Genomic DNA, 16,332 nt, shown 5'->3' with positions numbered 1-16,332 from the left:
GCCAGTGTATCCCCTGCTGCTGCTGGTGTTTCCCTCGCTGCTGCTGGTGTTTCCACTGCTGCTGCTGGTGTTTCCCCTGTTATTGCTGGTGTTTCCCTCGCTGCTGCTGGTGTTTCCACTGCTGCTGCTGGTGTTTCCCCTGTTACTGCTGGTGTTTCCCCTGCCACTGCTGGTGTTTCCCCTGTTATTGCTGGTGTTTCCCTTTCTGCTGCTGGTGTTTCTCTTGTTACTGCTGTTGTTTCCATTGCCGCTGCTGGTGTTTGCCCTGCCGCTGCTTGTGTTTCCCTATTACTGCTGGTGTTTCCCTTGCTGCTGCTGTTTCCACTGCTGCTGCTGGTGTTTCCTCTGCTGCTGCAGGTGTTTCCCTTGCCGCTGCTCGTGTTTCCCCTGCTGCTGCTGGTGTTTCCCCTTTCACTGATGGTGTTGCCCCTACCGCGGCTGGCTATTCCCGTGCTACTGCTGGTGCTTCCCTTGCTGCTAGTGTTTCCTCTGCCGCTGCTGGCATTTCCCCAGTTACTGCTGGCTATTCTCCTGCTGCTGCTAGTGTTTCCCCTGCTGCTGCTGGCGTTTCCCCTGCTGCTGCATGTGTTGCCCCTGCCGCTGCTGGTGTTTCCCCTGTAACAGCTGGTGTTTCCCCTGCTGTTACTGTTGTTTCCCCTGCTGCTGCTGGCGTTTCCCCTGTTACTGCCGGCGTTTCCCCTGCCGCTGCTGGTGTATCCCGGCCGCTGCTGGTGTTTCCCGTGTTACTGTTGGTGTTGCCCCTGCTGCTGATGGTGTTTCCTCTGTTACTGCTGGCGTTTCCCCTGTTACTGCTGGTGTTTCCCCTGCTGCTGCTAGTGTTGCCCCTGTTACAGCTGGTGTTTCCCCTGCCACTGCTGGCATTTCCCCTGTAACAGCTGGTGTTTCCCCTGCTGCTGCAAGTGTTTCCCCTGTTATTCCCAGCATTTCCCCTGCTGCCGCTGACATTTCACCTGCTGCTGCTCGTGTTTCCCCTGCTGCTGCTGTTTCCTGTTACTGCTGGCGTTTCCCCTGCTGCTGGTATTTCCCTTACTGCTGCTGGCATTTATCCTGCTGCTGCTGGCATTTCCCCTGCTGCTGCTGATGCTTCCCCTGCCGCTGCTGGTGTTTCCCATACTGCTGCTGGCATTTATCCTGCTGTTGCTGGCATTTCCCCTGTTACTGCTGGCGTTTCCACTGCCGCCGCTGGCGTTTCCCCTGCCGCTGCTCGTGGTTCCCCTGTAACAGCTGGCGTTTCCCCTGCCATTACTGGTGTTTCCCCTGCCATTACCGGTGTTTCCCCTGCTGCTGCTGGCATTTCCCCTGTTATTGCCAGTGTTTCCCCTGCTGCTGCTAGGGATTCCCCTGCAGCTGCTGGCATTTCCCCTGCTGCTGCTGGTGTTTGCCCTGTTACTGCTGGTGTTTCCCCTGCCGCTGCTGGTGTTTCCCTTGCTGCTGCTGGTGTTTCCCCTGTTACTGCTGGTGTTTCCCCTGCTGCTGCTGGTGTTTCCCCTGTTACTGCTGTCGTTTCCCTTGTTACTGCTGGTGTTTCCCCTGCCGCTGCTGGTGTTGCCCCTATTACAGCTGGCGTTTCCCCTGTTACTGCTGGTGTTTGCCTTGCTGCTGGTGTTTCCCCTGCTGCTGCTGGTGTTTCCCCGGTTACTGCTTGCGTTTCCCCTGCCGCTGCTGGCGTTTCCCCTGCTGCTGCTCGGGTTTCCCCTGCTGCTGCTGGCGTTTCCCTTGTTACTGCCGCGTTTCCCCTGCTGCTGCTAGTGTTTCCCCTGCTGCTGCTGGCATTTCACCTGCTGCTGCTGGTGTTTCCCCTGCTGCTGCTGGTGTATCCGCTGTTAGTGCTGGTGTTTCCCTTGCTGCTGCTGGTGTTTCCCATGCTTTGTTGTTGTTTCCCCTGCTGCTGCTGGTGTTTCCCCTGTTACTGCTTGCGTTTCCTCTGCTGCTGCTAGTGTTTCCTGTGCCGATGCTGGCATTTTCCCTGCTGCTGCTGATGTTTCCCCTGCCGCTGCTCGTGTTTCCCCTGCCGCTGCTGGTGTTTCCCTTGCTGCTGCTGGTGTTTCCCCTGCTACTGCTGGTGTTTCCCCTGCTACTGCTGGTGTTTCCCCTGCCACTGCTGGTGTTTCCCCTGTTACTGCTGGTGTTTCCCCTGCCACTGCTGGTGTTTCCCCTGTTACTGCTAGTGTTTCCCCTGCCACTGCTGGTGTTTCCTCTGTTACTGCTGGTGTTTCCCCTGCCATTGCTTGTGTTTCCCCTGTTACTGCTGGTGTTTCCCTTGCTGCTGCTGGTGTTTCCCCTGCAGCTGCTGGTGTTTCCCCTATTACTGCTGGTGTTTACCCTGCCGCTGCTGGTGTATCCCCAGTTACTGCTGTCGTTTTCACTACTGCTGCTGGTGTTTCCCATGGTACTGCTGCTGTATCCGTTGTTAGTGCTGGTGTTTCCCTTGCCGCTGCTGGTGTTTCCCCTGTTACTGCTGCCAGTGTTTCCCCTGCTGCTGCTGGTGTTTCCCTCGCTGCTGCTGGTGTTTCCACTGCTGCTGCTGGTGTTACCCCTGTTATTGCTGGTGTTTCCCTCGCTGCTGCTGGTGTTTCCACTGCTGCTGCTGGTGTTTCTCCTGTTACTGCTGCTGATTCCCTCGCTGCTGCTAGTGTTTCCCCTGCTGCTGCTGGCATTTCACCTGCTGCTGCTGGTGTTTCCCCTGCTGCTGCTGGTGTATCCGCTGCTAGTGCTGGTGTTTCCCTTGCTGCTGCTGGTGTTTCCCATGCTTTGTTGTTGTTTCCCCTGCTGCTGCTGGTGTTTCCCCTGTTACTGCTTGCGTTTCCTCTGCTGCTGCTAGTGTTTCCTGTGCCGATGCTGGCATTTTCCCTGCTGCTGCTGATGTTTCCCCTGCCGCTGCTTGTGTTTCCCCTGCCGCTGCTGGTGTTTCCCTTGCAGCTGCTGGTGTTTCCCCTGCCACTGCTGGTGTTTCCCCTGCTACTGCTGGTGTTTCCCCTGCCACTGCTGGTGTTTCCCCTGTTACTGCTAGTGTTTCCCCTGCCACTGCTGGTGTTTCCTCTGTTACTGCTGGTGTTTCCCCTGCCATTGCTTGTGTTTCCCCTGTTACTGCTGGTGTTTCCCTTGCTGCTGCTGGTGTTTCCCCTGCAGCTGCTGGTGTTTCCCCTATTACTGCTGGTGTTTACCCTGCCGCTGCTGGTGTATCCCCAGTTACTGCTGTCGTTTTCACTACTGCTGCTGGTGTTTCCCCTGGTACTGCTGCTGTATCCGCTGTTAGTGCTGGTGTTTCCCTTGCCGCTGCTGGTGTTTCCCCTGTTACTGCTGCCAGTGTTTCCCCTGCTGCTGCTGGTGTTTCCCTCGCTGCTGCTGGTGTTTCCACTGCTGCTGCTGGTGTTTCCCCTGTTACTGCTGCTGATTCCCCTGCCGCTGCTGGTGTTACCCCTGCCACTGCTGGTGTTTCCCCTGTTACTGCTGGTGTTTCCCCTGCCGCTGCTGGTGTTTCCTCTGTTACTGCTGGTGTTTCCTCAGTTACTGCTGGTGTTTCCCCTGCCACTGCTAGTGTTCCCCTGCTGCTGCTGGCGTTTCCCCTGCTGATGCTGGCGTTTCCCTTGTTGCTGCTAGTGTTTCCCCTGCTGCTGCTGGTATTTCACCTGTTACTGCTGGCGTTTCCCCTGCCGCTGCTGGTGTTTCCTCTGTTACTGCTGGTGTTTCTCCTGCTACTGCTGGTGTTTCCCCTTTTACTGCTGGTGCTTCCTCGGCCGCTGCTGGTGTTTCCCCTGCCGCTGCTGGTGTTTCCTCGCTGCTGCTGGTGCTTCCCGTGTTACTGCTGCTGTTGCCCCTACAGCTGCTGCTGTTTCCCCTGCTGCTGCTGGTGTTTCCCTTGTTACTGCTGGTGTTTCCCCTGCTGCTGCTGGTGTTTCCCCTGTTACTGCTCGTGTTTCCCGTGCTGCTGCTGGTGTTTCACCTGGTACTGCTTATGTTGCCCCTACCGCTGCTGGTGTTTCCCCTGCTGCTGCTGGTGATTCCCCTGTTACTGCTGGTTTTTCCCCTGCCGCTGCTGGTGTTTCCTCTGTTACTGCTGGTGTTTCCCCTGCCACTGCTGGTGTTTCCCCTGTTATTGCTGGTGTTTCCCTTGCTGCTGCTGGTGTTTTCACTGCTGCTGCTGGTGTTTCCCCTGCCACTGCTGGTGTTTCCCCTGTTATTGCTGGTGTTTCCCTTACTGCTGCTGGTGTTTCCCTGTTACTGCTGGTGTTTCCCCTGCTGCTGCTGGTATTTGCCCTGCCGCTGTTTGTGTTTCCCTATTACTGCTGGTGTTTCCCTTGCTGCTGTTGTTTCCACTGCTGCTGCTGGTGTTTCCTCTGCTGCTTCTGCTTTTTCCCCTTTGCTGCTGGTGTTTCCCCTGTTACTGCTGGCATTTCCTCTGTTACTCTGTTGATTCCACTGCCACTGCTGGTGTTTCCCCTGCTGCTGCTGGTGATACTTCTGTTACTGCTGGTGTTTCCCTTGCTTCAGCTGTTGTTTCCCCGGCTGTTGCTGGTGTTTCCCCTGCTGCTGCTGGTGTTTCTCCTGTTACTGCTGTCGCTTCACCTGCTGCTGCTAGTGTCGCCCCTGTTACAGCTGGTGTTTCCCCTGCCACTCCTGGCATTTCCCCTGTTACTGCTGGTGTTTCTCCTACTGCTGCTAGTGTTTCCCCTGCTGCTGCTTGCGTTTCCCCTATTACTGCTGGCGTTTCCCCTGCCGCTGCTCGCGTTTCCCTTGCTGCTGCTCATGTTTCCCCTGCCGCTGCTGGTGCTTCCCCTGCTGCTGCTGGCATTTCCCCTGTTACTGTCGGCGTTTCCCCTGCTGCTGCTAGTGTTTCCCCTGCAGCTGCTGGCATTTCACCTGCTGCTGCTGGTGTTTCCCCTGCTGCTGATGGTGCTTCCTCTTTTACTGCTGGTGCTTCCCCTGTTATTGCTGGTGTTTGCCTTGCTGCTGCTGGTGTTTCCCCTGCTGCTGCTGGTGTTTCCCCTGTTACTGCTGGTGTTTCCTCTGCTGCTGCTGGTTTTTCCCCTATTGCTGCTGGTGTTTCCCCTGTTACTGCAGGCGTTTCCCCTGTTACTCTGTTGTTTCCACTGCCACTGCTGGTGTTTTCCCTTCTGCTGGTGTTTCCCCTGCTGCTGATGGTGATACTCCTGTTATTGCTGGTGTTTCCCTTGCTTCAGCTGTTGTTTCCCCGGCTGTTGCTAGTGTAACCTCTGCTGCTGCTGGTGTTTCTCCTGTCACTGCTGTCGCTTCCCCTGCCACTGCTGGCATTTCCCCTGTTACTGCTGGTGTTTCTCCTGCTGCTGCTAGTGTTTCCCCTGCTGCTGCTTTCGTTTCCCCTGTTACTGCTGGCGTTTCCCCTGCCACTGCTGGCGTTTCCCCTGTTACTTCTGGCGTTTCCCCTGCTGCTGCTAGTGTTGCCCCTGTTACAGCTGGTGTTTCCCCTGCCACTGCTGGCATTTCCCCTGTAACAGCTGGTGTTTCCCCTGCCATTACTGGTGTTTCCCCTGCTGCTGCAAGTGTTTCCCCTGTTATTCCCAGCATTTCCCCTGCTGCTGCTGACATTTCACCTGCTGCTGCTCGTGTTTCCCCTGCTGCTGCTGTTTCCTGTTACTGCTGGCGTTTCCCCTGCTGCTGGTATTTCCCTTACTGCTGCTGGCATTTATCCTGCTGCTGCTGGCATTTCCCCTGCTGCTGCTGATGCTTCCCCTGCCGCTGCTGGTGTTTCCCATACTGCTGCTGGCATTTATCCTGCTGCTGCTGGCATTTCCCCTGTTACTGCTTGCGTTTCCTCTGCTGCTGCTGGTGTTTCCTGTGCCGATGCTAGCATTTCCCCTGCTGCTGCTGATGTTTCCCCTGCAGCTGCTAGTGTTTCCCCTGTTACTGCTGGTGTTTCCGCTGTTACTGCTGGTGCTTCCCCTGCCACTGCTGGTGTTTCCCCTGTTATTGCGGGTTTTTCCCTTGCTACTGCTGGTGTTTCCCCTGCTGATGCTGGCGTTTCCCTGTTTGCTGCTAGTGTTTCCTCTGCCGCTGCTGGTATTTCACCTGTTACTGCTAGTGTTTCCCCTACCGCTGCTGGTGTTTTCACTGCTGCTGCTGGTGTTTCCCCTGCCACTGCTGGTGTTTCCCCTGTTATTGCTGGTGTTTCCCTTACTGCTGCTGGTGTTTCCACTGCTGCTGCTGGTGTTTGCCCTGCCGCTGCTGGTGTTTCCCTGTTACTGCTGGTGTTTCCCCTGCTGCTGCTGGTATTTGCCCTGCCGCTGCTTGTGTTTCCCTATTACCGCTGGTGTTTCCCTTGCGGCTGCTGTTTCCACTGCTGCTGCTGGTGTTTCCTCTGCTGCTGCTGCTTTTTCCCCTTTGCTGCTGGTGTTTCCCCTGTTACTGCTGGCATTTCCTCTGTTACTCTGTTGATTCCACTGCCACTGCTGGTGTTTCCCCTGCTGCTGCTGGTGATACTTCTGTTACTGCTGGTGTTTCCCTTGCTTCAGCTGTTGTTTCCCCGGCTGTTGCTGGTGTTTCCCCTGCTGCTGCTGGTGTTTCTCCTGTTACTGCTGTCGCTTCACCTGCTGCTGCTAGTGTCACCCCTGTTACAGCTGGTGTTTCCCCTGCCACTCCTGGCATTTCCCCTGTTACTGCTGGTGTTTCTCCTACTGCTGCTAGTGTTTCCCCTGCTGCTGCTTACGTTTCCCCTGTTACTGCTGGCGTTTCCCCTGCCGCTGCTCGCGTTTCCCTTGCTGCTGCTCATGTTTCCCCTGCCGCTGCTGGTGCTTCCCCTGCTGCTGCTGGCATTTCCCCTGTTACTGTCGGCATTTCCCCTGCTGCTGCTAGTGTTTCCCCTGCAGCTGCTGGCATTTCACCTGCTGCTGCTGGTGTTTCCCCTGCTGCTGATGGTGTTTCCTCTTTTACTGCTGATGCTTCCCCTGTTATTGCTGGTGTTTGCCTTGCTGCTGCTGGTGTTTCCCCTGCTGCTGCTGGTGTTTCCCCTGTTACTGCTGGTGTTTCCTCTGCCGCTGCTGGTGTTTCCCCTGATACTGCTGGCATTTCCCCTGTTCCTGCTGGTGTTTCCTCTGCTGCTGCTGGTTTTTCCCCTATTGCTGCTGGTGTTTCCCCTGTTACTGCGGGCGTTTCCCCTGTTACTCTGTTGTTTCCACTGCCACTGCTGGTGTTTTCCCTTCTGCTGGTGTTTCCCCTGCTGCTGATGGTGATACTCCTGTTATTGCTGGTGTTTCCCTTGCTTCAGCTGTTGTTTCCCCGGCTGTTGCTACTGTTTCTACTGCTGCTGCTGGTGTTTCTCCTGTCACTGCTGTCGCTTCCCCTGCCACTGCTGGCATTTCCCCTGTTACTGCTGGTGTTTCTCCTGCTGCTGCTAGTGTTTCCCCTGCTGCTGCTTTCGTTTCCCCTGTTACTGCTGGCGTTTCCCCTGCCACTGCTGGCGTTTCCCCTGTTACTGCTGGCGTTTCCCCTGCTGCTGCTAGTGTTGCCCCTGTTACAGCTGGTGTTTCCCCTGCCACTGCTGGCATTTCCCCTGTAACAGCTGGTGTTTCCCCTGCCATTACTGGTGTTTCCCCTGCTGCTGCAAGTGTTTCCCCTGTTATTCCCAGCATTTCCCCTGCTGCTGCTGACATTTCACCTGCTGCTGCTCGTGTTTCCCCTGCTGCTGCTGTTTCCTGTTACTGCTGGCGTTTCCCCTGCTGCTGGTATTTCCCTTACTGCTGCTGGCATTTATCCTGCTGCTGCTGGCATTTCCCCTGCTGCTGCTGATGCTTCCCCTGCCGCTGCTGGTGTTTCCCATACTGCTGCTGGCATTTATCCTGCTGCTGCTGGCATTTCCCCTGTTACTGCTTGCGTTTCCTCTGCTGCTGCTGGTGTTTCCTGTGCCGATGCTAGCATTTCCCCTGCTGCTGCTGATGTTTCCCCTGCAGCTGCTAGTGTTTCTCCTGCAGCTGCTGGTGTTTCCTCTGTTGCTGCTGGTGTTTCCCCTGCCATTGCTGGTGTTTCCCCTGTTACTGCTGGTGTTTCCGCTGTTACTGCTGGTGCTTCCCCTGCCACTGCTGGTGTTTCCCCTGTTATTGCGGGTTTTTCCCTTGCTGCTGCTGGTGTTTCCCCTGCTGATGCTGGCGTTTCCCTGGTTGCTGCTAGTGTTTCCCCTGTCGCTGCTGGTATTTCACCTGTTACTGCAGGCGTTTCCCCTACCGCTGCTGGTGTTTGCCCTGTTACTGCTGGTGTTTCCCCTGTTACTGCTGGTGTTTCCCCTGATACTGCTGGCATTTCCCCTGTTCCTGCTGGTGTTTCCTCTGCTGCTGCTGGTTTTTCCCCTATTGCTGCTGGTGTTTCCCCTGTTACTGCTGGCGTTTCCCCTGTTACTCTGTTGTTTCCATTGCAACTGCTGGTGTTTTCCTTTCTGCTGGTGTTTCCTCTGCTGCTGCTGGTGTTTCTCCTGTCACTGCTGTCGCTTCCCCTGCTGCTGCTGGCATTTCCTCTATTACTGCTGGTGTTTCCACTGCTGCTGCAAGTGTTTCCTCTGCTGCTGCTGGCTTTTCCCCTGTTACTGCTGGCGTTTCCCCTGCTGCTGCTGGCGTTTCCCCTGTTACTGCTGGCGTTTCCCCTGCTGCTGCTAGTGTTGCTCCTGTTACAGCTGGTGTTTCCCCTGCCGCCGCTGGCGTTTCCCCTGCCGCTGCTCGTGGTTCCCCTGTAACAGCTGGTGTTTCCCCTGCCATTACTGGTGTTTCCCCTGCCATTACTGGTGTTTCCCCTGCTGCTGCTGGTGTTTCCCCTGTTATTGCCAGCGTTTCCCCTGCTGCTGCTAGGGTTTCCCCTGCAGCTGCTGGCATTTCCCCTGCTGCTGCTGGTGTTTGCCCTGTTACTGCTGGTGTTTCCCCTGCCGCTGCTGGTGTTTCCCTTGCTGCTGCTGGTGTTTCCCCTGTTACTGCTGGTGTTTCCCCTACTGCTGCTGTTTCCCCTGTTACTGCTGTCGTTTCCCTTGTTACTGCTAGTGTTTCCCCTGCCGCTGCTGGTGTTTCCCCTATTACAGCTGGCGTTTCCCCTGTTACTGCTGGTGTTTGCCTTGCTGCTGGTGTTTCCCCTGCTGCTGCTGGTGTTTCCCCGGTTACTGCTTGCGTTTCCCCTGCCGCTGCTGGCGTTTCCCCTGCTGCTGCTCGGGTTTCCCCTGCTGCTGCTGGCGTTTCCCTTGTTACTGCCGCGTTTCCCCTGCTGCTGCTAGTGTTTCCCCTGCTGCTGCTGGCATTTCACCTGCTGCTGCTGGTGTTTCCCCTGCTGCTGCTGGTGTATCCGCTGTTAGTGCTGGTGTTTCCCTTGCTGCTGCTGGTGTTTCCCATGCTTTGTTGTTGTTTCCCCTGCTGCTGCTGGTGTTTCCCCTGTTACTGCTTGCGTTTCCTCTGCTGCTGCTAGTGTTTCCTGTGCCGATGCTGGCATTTTCCCTGCTGCTGCTGATGTTTCCCCTGCCGCTGCTGGTGTTTCCCCTGCCACTGCTGGTGTTTCCCCTGCTACTGCTGGTGTTTCCCCTGCCACTGCTGGTGTTTCCCCTGTTACTGCTCGTGTTTCCCCTGCCACTGCTGGTGTTTCCCCTGTTACTGCTAGTGTTTCCCCTGCCACTGCTGGTGTTTCCTCTGTTACTGCTGGTGTTTCCCCTGCCATTGCTTGTGTTTCCCCTGTTACTGCTGGTGTTTCCCTTGCTGCTGTTGGTGTTTCCCCTGCAGCTGCTGGTGTTTCCCCTATTACTGCTGGTGTTTACCCTGCCGCTGCTGGTGTATCCCCAGTTACTGCTGTCGTTTTCACTACTGCTGCTGGTGTTTCCCCTGGTACTGCTGCTGTATCCGCTGTTAGTGCTGGTGTTTCCCTTGCCGCTGCTGGTGTTTCCCCTGTTACTGCTGCCAGTGTATCCCCTGCTGCTGCTGGTGTTTCCCTCGCTGCTGCTGGTGTTTCCACTGCTGCTGCTGGTGTTTCCCCTGTTATTGCTGGTGTTTCCCTCGCTGCTGCTGGTGTTTCCACTGCTGCTGCTGGTGTTTCCCCTGTTACTGCTGCTGATTCCCTCGCTGCTGCTAGTGTTTCCCCTTCTGCTGCTGGCATTTCACCTGCTGCTGCTGGTGTTTCCCCTGCTGCTGCTGGTGTATCCGCTGTTAGTGTTGGTGTTTCCCTTGCTGCTGCTGGTGTTTCTCCTGTCACTGCTGTCGCTTCCCCTGCTGCTGCTGGCATTTCCTCTGTTACTGCTGGTGTTTCCACTGCTGCTGCTAGTGTTTCCCCTGCTGCTGCTGGCTTTTCCCCTGTTACTGCTGGCATTTCCCCTGCCGCTGCTGGCGTTTCCCCTGTTACTGCTGTCGCTTCCCCTGCTGCTGCTAGTGTTGCCCCTGTTACAGCTGGTGTTTACCCTGCCATTGCTGGCATTTCCCCTGTTACTGCTGGTGTTTCTCCTGCTGCTGCTAGTGTTTCCCCTGCTGCTGCTTGCGGTTCCCCTGTCACTGCTGGCGTTTCCCCTGCCGCTGCTGGCGTTTCCCCTGTTACTGCTGGCGTTTCCCCTGCCGCTGCTGGCATTTCCCCTGTTACTGCTGGCGTTTCCCCTGTTATTGCCAGCGTTTGCCCTGCTGCTGCTCGGGTTTCCCCTGCAGCTGCTGGCATTTCCCCTGCTGCTGCTGCTGTTTGCACTGTTACTGCTGGTGTTTCCCCTGCCGCTGCTGGTGTTTCCCCTGCTACTGCTGGTGTTTCCCCTGCCACTGCTGGTGTTTCCCCTGTTACTGCTAGTGTTTCCCCTGCCACTGCTGGTGTTTCCTCTGTTACTGCTGGTGTTTCCCCTGCCATTGCTTGTGTTTCCCCTGTTACTGCTGGTGTTTCCCTTGCTGCTGCTGGTGTTTCCCCTGCAGCTGCTGGTGTTTCCCCTATTACTGCTGGTGTTTACCCTGCCGCTGCTGGTGTATCCCCAGTTACTGCTGTCGTTTTCACTACTGCTGCTGGTGTTTCCCCTGGTACTGCTGCTGTATCCGCTGTTAGTGCTGGTGTTTCCCTTGCCGCTGCTGGTGTTTCCCCTGTTACTGCTGCCAGTGTTTCCCCTGCTGCTGCTGGTGTTTCCCTCGCTGCTGCTGGTGTTTCCACTGCTGCTGCTGGTGTTTCCCCTGTTACTGCTGCTGATTCCCCTGCCGCTGCTGGTGTTACCCCTGCCACTGCTGGTGTTTCCCCTGTTACTGCTGGTGTTTCCCCTGCCGCTGCTGGTGTTTCCTCTGTTACTGCTGGTGTTTCCTCAGTTACTGCTGGTGTTTCCCCTGCCACTGCTAGTGTTCCCCTGCTGCTGCTGGCGTTTCCCCTGCTGATGCTGGCGTTTCCCTTGTTGCTGCTAGTGTTTCCCCTGCTGCTGCTGGTATTTCACCTGTTACTGCTGGCGTTTCCCCTGCCGCTGCTGGTGTTTCCTCTGTTACTGCTGGTGTTTCTCCTGCTACTGCTGGTGTTTCCCCTTTTACTGCTGGTGCTTCCTCGGCCGCTGCTGGTGTTTCCCCTGCCGCTGCTGGTGTTTCCTCGCTGCTGCTGGTGCTTCCCGTGTTACTGCTGCTGTTGCCCCTACAGCTGCTGCTGTTTCCCCTGCTGCTGCTGGTGTTTCCCTTGTTACTGCTGGTGTTTCCCCTGCTGCTGCTGGTGTTTCCCCTGTTACTGCTCGTGTTTCCCGTGCTGCTGCTGGTGTTTCACCTGGTACTGCTTATGTTGCCCCTACCGCTGCTGGTGTTTCCCCTGCTGCTGCTGGTGATTCCCCTGTTACTGCTGGTTGTTCCCCTGCCGCTGCTGGTGTTTCCTCTGTTACTGCTGGTGTTTCCCCTGCCACTGCTGGTGTTTCCCCTGTTATTGCTGGTGTTTCCCTTGCTGCTGCTGGTGTTTTCACTGCTGCTGCTGGTGTTTCCCCTGCCACTGCTGGTGTTTCCCCTGTTATTGCTGGTGTTTCCCCTGTTATTGCGGGTTTTTCCCTTGCTACTGCTGGTGTTTCCCCTGCTGATGCTGGCGTTTCCCTGGTTGCTGCTAGTGTTTCCTCTGCCGCTGCTGGTATTTCACCTGTTACTGCTAGCGTTTCCCCTACCGCTGCTGGTGTTTTCACTGCTGCTGCTGGTGTTTCCCCTGCCACTGCTCGTGTTTCCCCTGTTATTGCTGGTGTTTCCCTTACTGCTGCTGGTGTTTCCACTGCTGCTGCTGGTGTTTGCCCTGCCGCTGCTGGTGTTTCCCTGTTACTGCTGGTGTTTCCCCTGCTGCTGCTGGTATTTGCCCTGCCGCTGCTTGTGTTTCCCTATTACCGCTGGTGTTTCCCTTGCGGCTGCTGTTTCCACTGCTGCTGCTGGTGTTTCCTCTGCTGCTGCTGCTTTTTCCCCTTTGCTGCTGGTGTTTCCCCTGTTACTGCTGGCATTTCCTCTGTTACTCTGTTGATTCCACTGCCACTGCTGGTGTTTCCCCTGCTGCTGCTGGTGATACTTCTGTTACTGCTGGTGTTTCCCTTGCTTCAGCTGTTGTTTCCCCGGCTGTTGCTGGTGTTTCCCCTGCTGCTGCTGGTGTTTCTCCTGTTACTGCTGTCGCTTCACCTGCTGCTGCTAGTGTCACCCCTGTTACAGCTGGTGTTTCCCCTGCCACTCCTGGCATTTCCCCTGTTACTGCTGGTGTTTCTCCTACTGCTGCTAGTGTTTCCCCTGCTGCTGCTTACGTTTCCCCTGTTACTGCTGGCGTTTCCCCTGCCGCTGCTCGCGTTTCCCTTGCTGCTGCTCATGTTTCCCCTGCCGCTGCTGGTGCTTCCCCTGCTGCTGCTGGCATTTCCCCTGTTACTGTCGGCATTTCCCCTGCTGCTGCTAGTGTTTCCCCTGCAGCTGCTGGCATTTCACCTGCTGCTGCTGGTGTTTCCCCTGCTGCTGATGGTGTTTCCTCTTTTACTGCTGATGCTTCCCCTGTTATTGCTGGTGTTTGCCTTGCTGCTGCTGGTGTTTCCCCTGCTGCTGCTGGTGTTTCCCCTGTTACTGCTGGTGTTTCCTCTGCCGCTGCTGGTGTTTCCCCTGATACTGCTGGCATTTCCCCTGTTCCTGCTGGTGTTTCCTCTGCTGCTGCTGGTTTTTCCCCTATTGCTGCTGGTGTTTCCCCTGTTACTGCGGGCGTTTCCCCTGTTACTCTGTTGTTTCCACTGCCACTGCTGGTGTTTTCCCTTCTGCTGGTGTTTCCCCTGCTGCTGATGGTGATACTCCTGTTATTGCTGGTGTTTCCCTTGCTTCAGCTGTTGTTTCCCCGGCTGTTGCTACTGTTTCTACTGCTGCTGCTGGTGTTTCTCCTGTCACTGCTGTCGCTTCCCCTGCCACTGCTGGCATTTCCCCTGTTACTGCTGGTGTTTCTCCTGCTGCTGCTAGTGTTTCCCCTGCTGCTGCTTTCATTTCCCCTGTTACTGCTGGCGTTTCCCCTGCCACTGCTGGCGTTTCCCCTGTTACTGCTGGCGTTTCCCCTGCTGCTGCTAGTGTTGCCCCTGTTACAGCTGGTGTTTCCCCTGCCACTGCTGGCATTTCCCCTGTAACAGCTGGTGTTTCCCCTGCCATTACTGGTGTTTCCCCTGCTGCTGCAAGTGTTTCCCCTGTTATTCCCAGCATTTCCCCTGCTGCTGCTGACATTTCACCTGCTGCTGCTCGTGTTTCCCCTGCTGCTGCTGTTTCCTGTTACTGCTGGCGTTTCCCCTGCTGCTGGTATTTCCCTTACTGCTGCTGGCATTTATCCTGCTGCTGCTGGCATTTCCCCTGCTGCTGCTGATGCTTCCCCTGCCGCTGCTGGTGTTTCCCATACTGCTGCTGGCATTTATCCTGCTGCTGCTGGCATTTCCCCTGTTACTGCTTGCGTTTCCTCTGCTGCTGCTGGTGTTTCCTGTGCCGATGCTAGCATTTCCCCTGCTGCTGCTGATGTTTCCCCTGCAGCTGCTAGTGTTTCTCCTGCAGCTGCTGGTGTTTCCTCTGTTGCTGCTGGTGTTTCCCCTGCCATTGCTGGTGTTTCCCCTGTTACTGCTGGTGTTTCCGCTGTTACTGCTGGTGCTTCCCCTGCCACTGCTGGTGTTTCCCCTGTTATTGCGGGTTTTTCCCTTGCTGCTGCTGGTGTTTCCCCTGCTGATGCTGGCGTTTCCCTAGTTGCTGCTAGTGTTTCCCCTGCTGCTGCTTGCGTTTCCCCTGCTGCTGCTCGTGTTTCCCCACCCGCTGCTGGCATTTCACCTGCTGCTGCTGGTGTTTCCCCTGCTGCTGCTGGTATTTCACCTATTACTGCTGGCGGTTCCCCTGCCGCTGCTGGTGTTTCCTCTGTTACTGCTGGTGTTTCTCCTTCTACTGCTGGTGTTTCCCCTGTTACTGCTGGTGTTTCCCCTGCCGCTGCTGGTGTATCCCCAGTTACTGCTGTCGTTTTCACTACTGCTGCTGGTGTTTCCCCTGGTACTGCTGCTGTATCCGCTGTTAGTGCTGGTGTTTCCCTTGCTGCTGCTGGTGTTTCCCATGCTTTGTTGTTGTTTCCCCTGCTGCTGCTGGTGTTTCCCCTGTTACTGCTTGCGTTTCCTCTGCTGCTGCTAGTGTTTCCTGTGCCGATGCTGGCATTTTCCCTGCTGCTGCTGATGTTTCCCCTGCCGCTGCTCGTGTTTCCCCTGCCACTGCTGGTGTGTCCCTTGCTGCTGCTGGTGTTTCCCCTGCCACTGCTGGTGTTTCCCCTGCTACTGCTGGTGTTTCCCCTGCCACTGCTGGTGTTTCCCCTGTTACTGCTGGTGTTTCCCCTGCCACTGCTGGTGTTTCCCCTGTTACTGCTAGTGTTTCCCCTGCCACTGCTGGTGTTTCCTCTGTTACTGCTGGTGTTTCCCCTGCCATTGCTTGTGTTTCCCCTGTTACTGCTGGTGTTTCCCTTGCTGCTGCTGGTGTTTCCCCTGCAGCTGCTGGTGTTTCCCCTATTACTGCTGGTGTTTACCCTGCCGCTGCTGGTGTATCCCCAGTTACTGCTGTCGTTTTCACTACTGCTGCTGGTGTTTCCCCTGGTACTGCTGCTGTATCCGCTGTTAGTGCTGGTGTTTCCCTTGCCGCTGCTGGTGTTTCCCCTGTTACTGCTGCCAGTGTTTCCCCTGCTGCTGCTGGTATTTCCCTCGCTGCTGCTGGTGTTTCCACTGCTGCTGCTGGTGTTTCCCCTGTTATTGCTGGTGTTTCCCTCGCTGCTGCTGGTGTTTCCACTGCTGCTGCTGGTGTTTCCCCTGTTACTGCTGCTGATTCCCTCGCTGCTGCTAGTGTTTCCCCTGCTGCTGCTGGCTTTTCACCTGCTGCTGCTGGTGTTTCCCCTGCTGCTGCTGGTGTATCCGCTGTTAGTGCTGGTGTTTCCCTTGCTGCTGCTGGTGTTTCTCCTGTCACTGCTGTCGCTTCCCCTGCTGCTGCTGGCATTTCCTCTGTTACTGCTGGTGTTTCCACTGCTGCTGCTAGTGTTTCCCCTGCTGCTGCTGGCTTTTCCCCTGTTACTGCTGGCATTTCCCCTGCCGCTGCTGGCGTTTCCCCTGTTACTGCTGTCGCTTCCCCTGCTGCTGCTAGTGTTGCCCCTGTTACAGCTGGTGTTTACCCTGCCATTGCTGGCATTTCCCCTGTTACTGCTGGTGTTTCTCCTGCTGCTGCTAGTGTTTCCCCTGCTGCTGCTTGCGGTTCCCCTGTCACTGCTGGCGTTTCCCCTGCCGCTGCTGGCGTTTCCCCTGTTACTGCTGGCGTTTCCCCTGCCGCTGCTGGCATTTCCCCTGTTACTGCTGGCGTTTCCCCTGCCGCTGCTGGCGTTTCCCCTGCCGCTGCTCGTGGTTCCCCTGTAACAGCTGGTGTTTCCCCTGCCATTACTGGTGTTTCCCCTGCTGCTGCTGGCGTTTCCCCTGTTATTGCCAGCGTTTGCCCTGCTGCTGCTCGGGTTTCCCCTGCAGCTGCTGGCATTTCCCCTGCTGCTGCTGCTGTTTGCACTGTTACTGCTGGTGTTTCCCCTGCCGCTGCTGGTGTTTCCCCTGCTACTGCTGGTGTTTCCCCTGCCACTGCTGATGTTTCCCCTGTTACTGCTGGTGTTTCCCCTGCCACTGCTGGTGTTTCCCCTGTTACTGCTGGTGTTTCCCCTGCCACTGCTGGTGTTTCCCCTGTTACTGCTAGAGTTTCCCCTGCCACTGCTGGTGTTTCCTCTGTTATTGCTGGTGTTTCCCCTGCCATTGCTTGTGTTTCCCCTGTTACTGCTGGTGTTTCCCTTGCTGCTGCTGGTGTTTCCCCTGCAGCTGCTGGTGTTTCCCCTATTACTGCTGGTGTTTACCCTGCCGCTGCTGGTGTATCC

This window comes from Carcharodon carcharias, chromosome 2 (assembly GCF_017639515.1).
Source record: "Carcharodon carcharias isolate sCarCar2 chromosome 2, sCarCar2.pri, whole genome shotgun sequence".
Taxonomy (NCBI): domain Eukaryota; kingdom Metazoa; phylum Chordata; class Chondrichthyes; order Lamniformes; family Lamnidae; genus Carcharodon; species Carcharodon carcharias.
The sequence above is the reverse complement of the archived record's forward strand: the minus strand, read 5'-3'. Positions refer to the sequence as shown.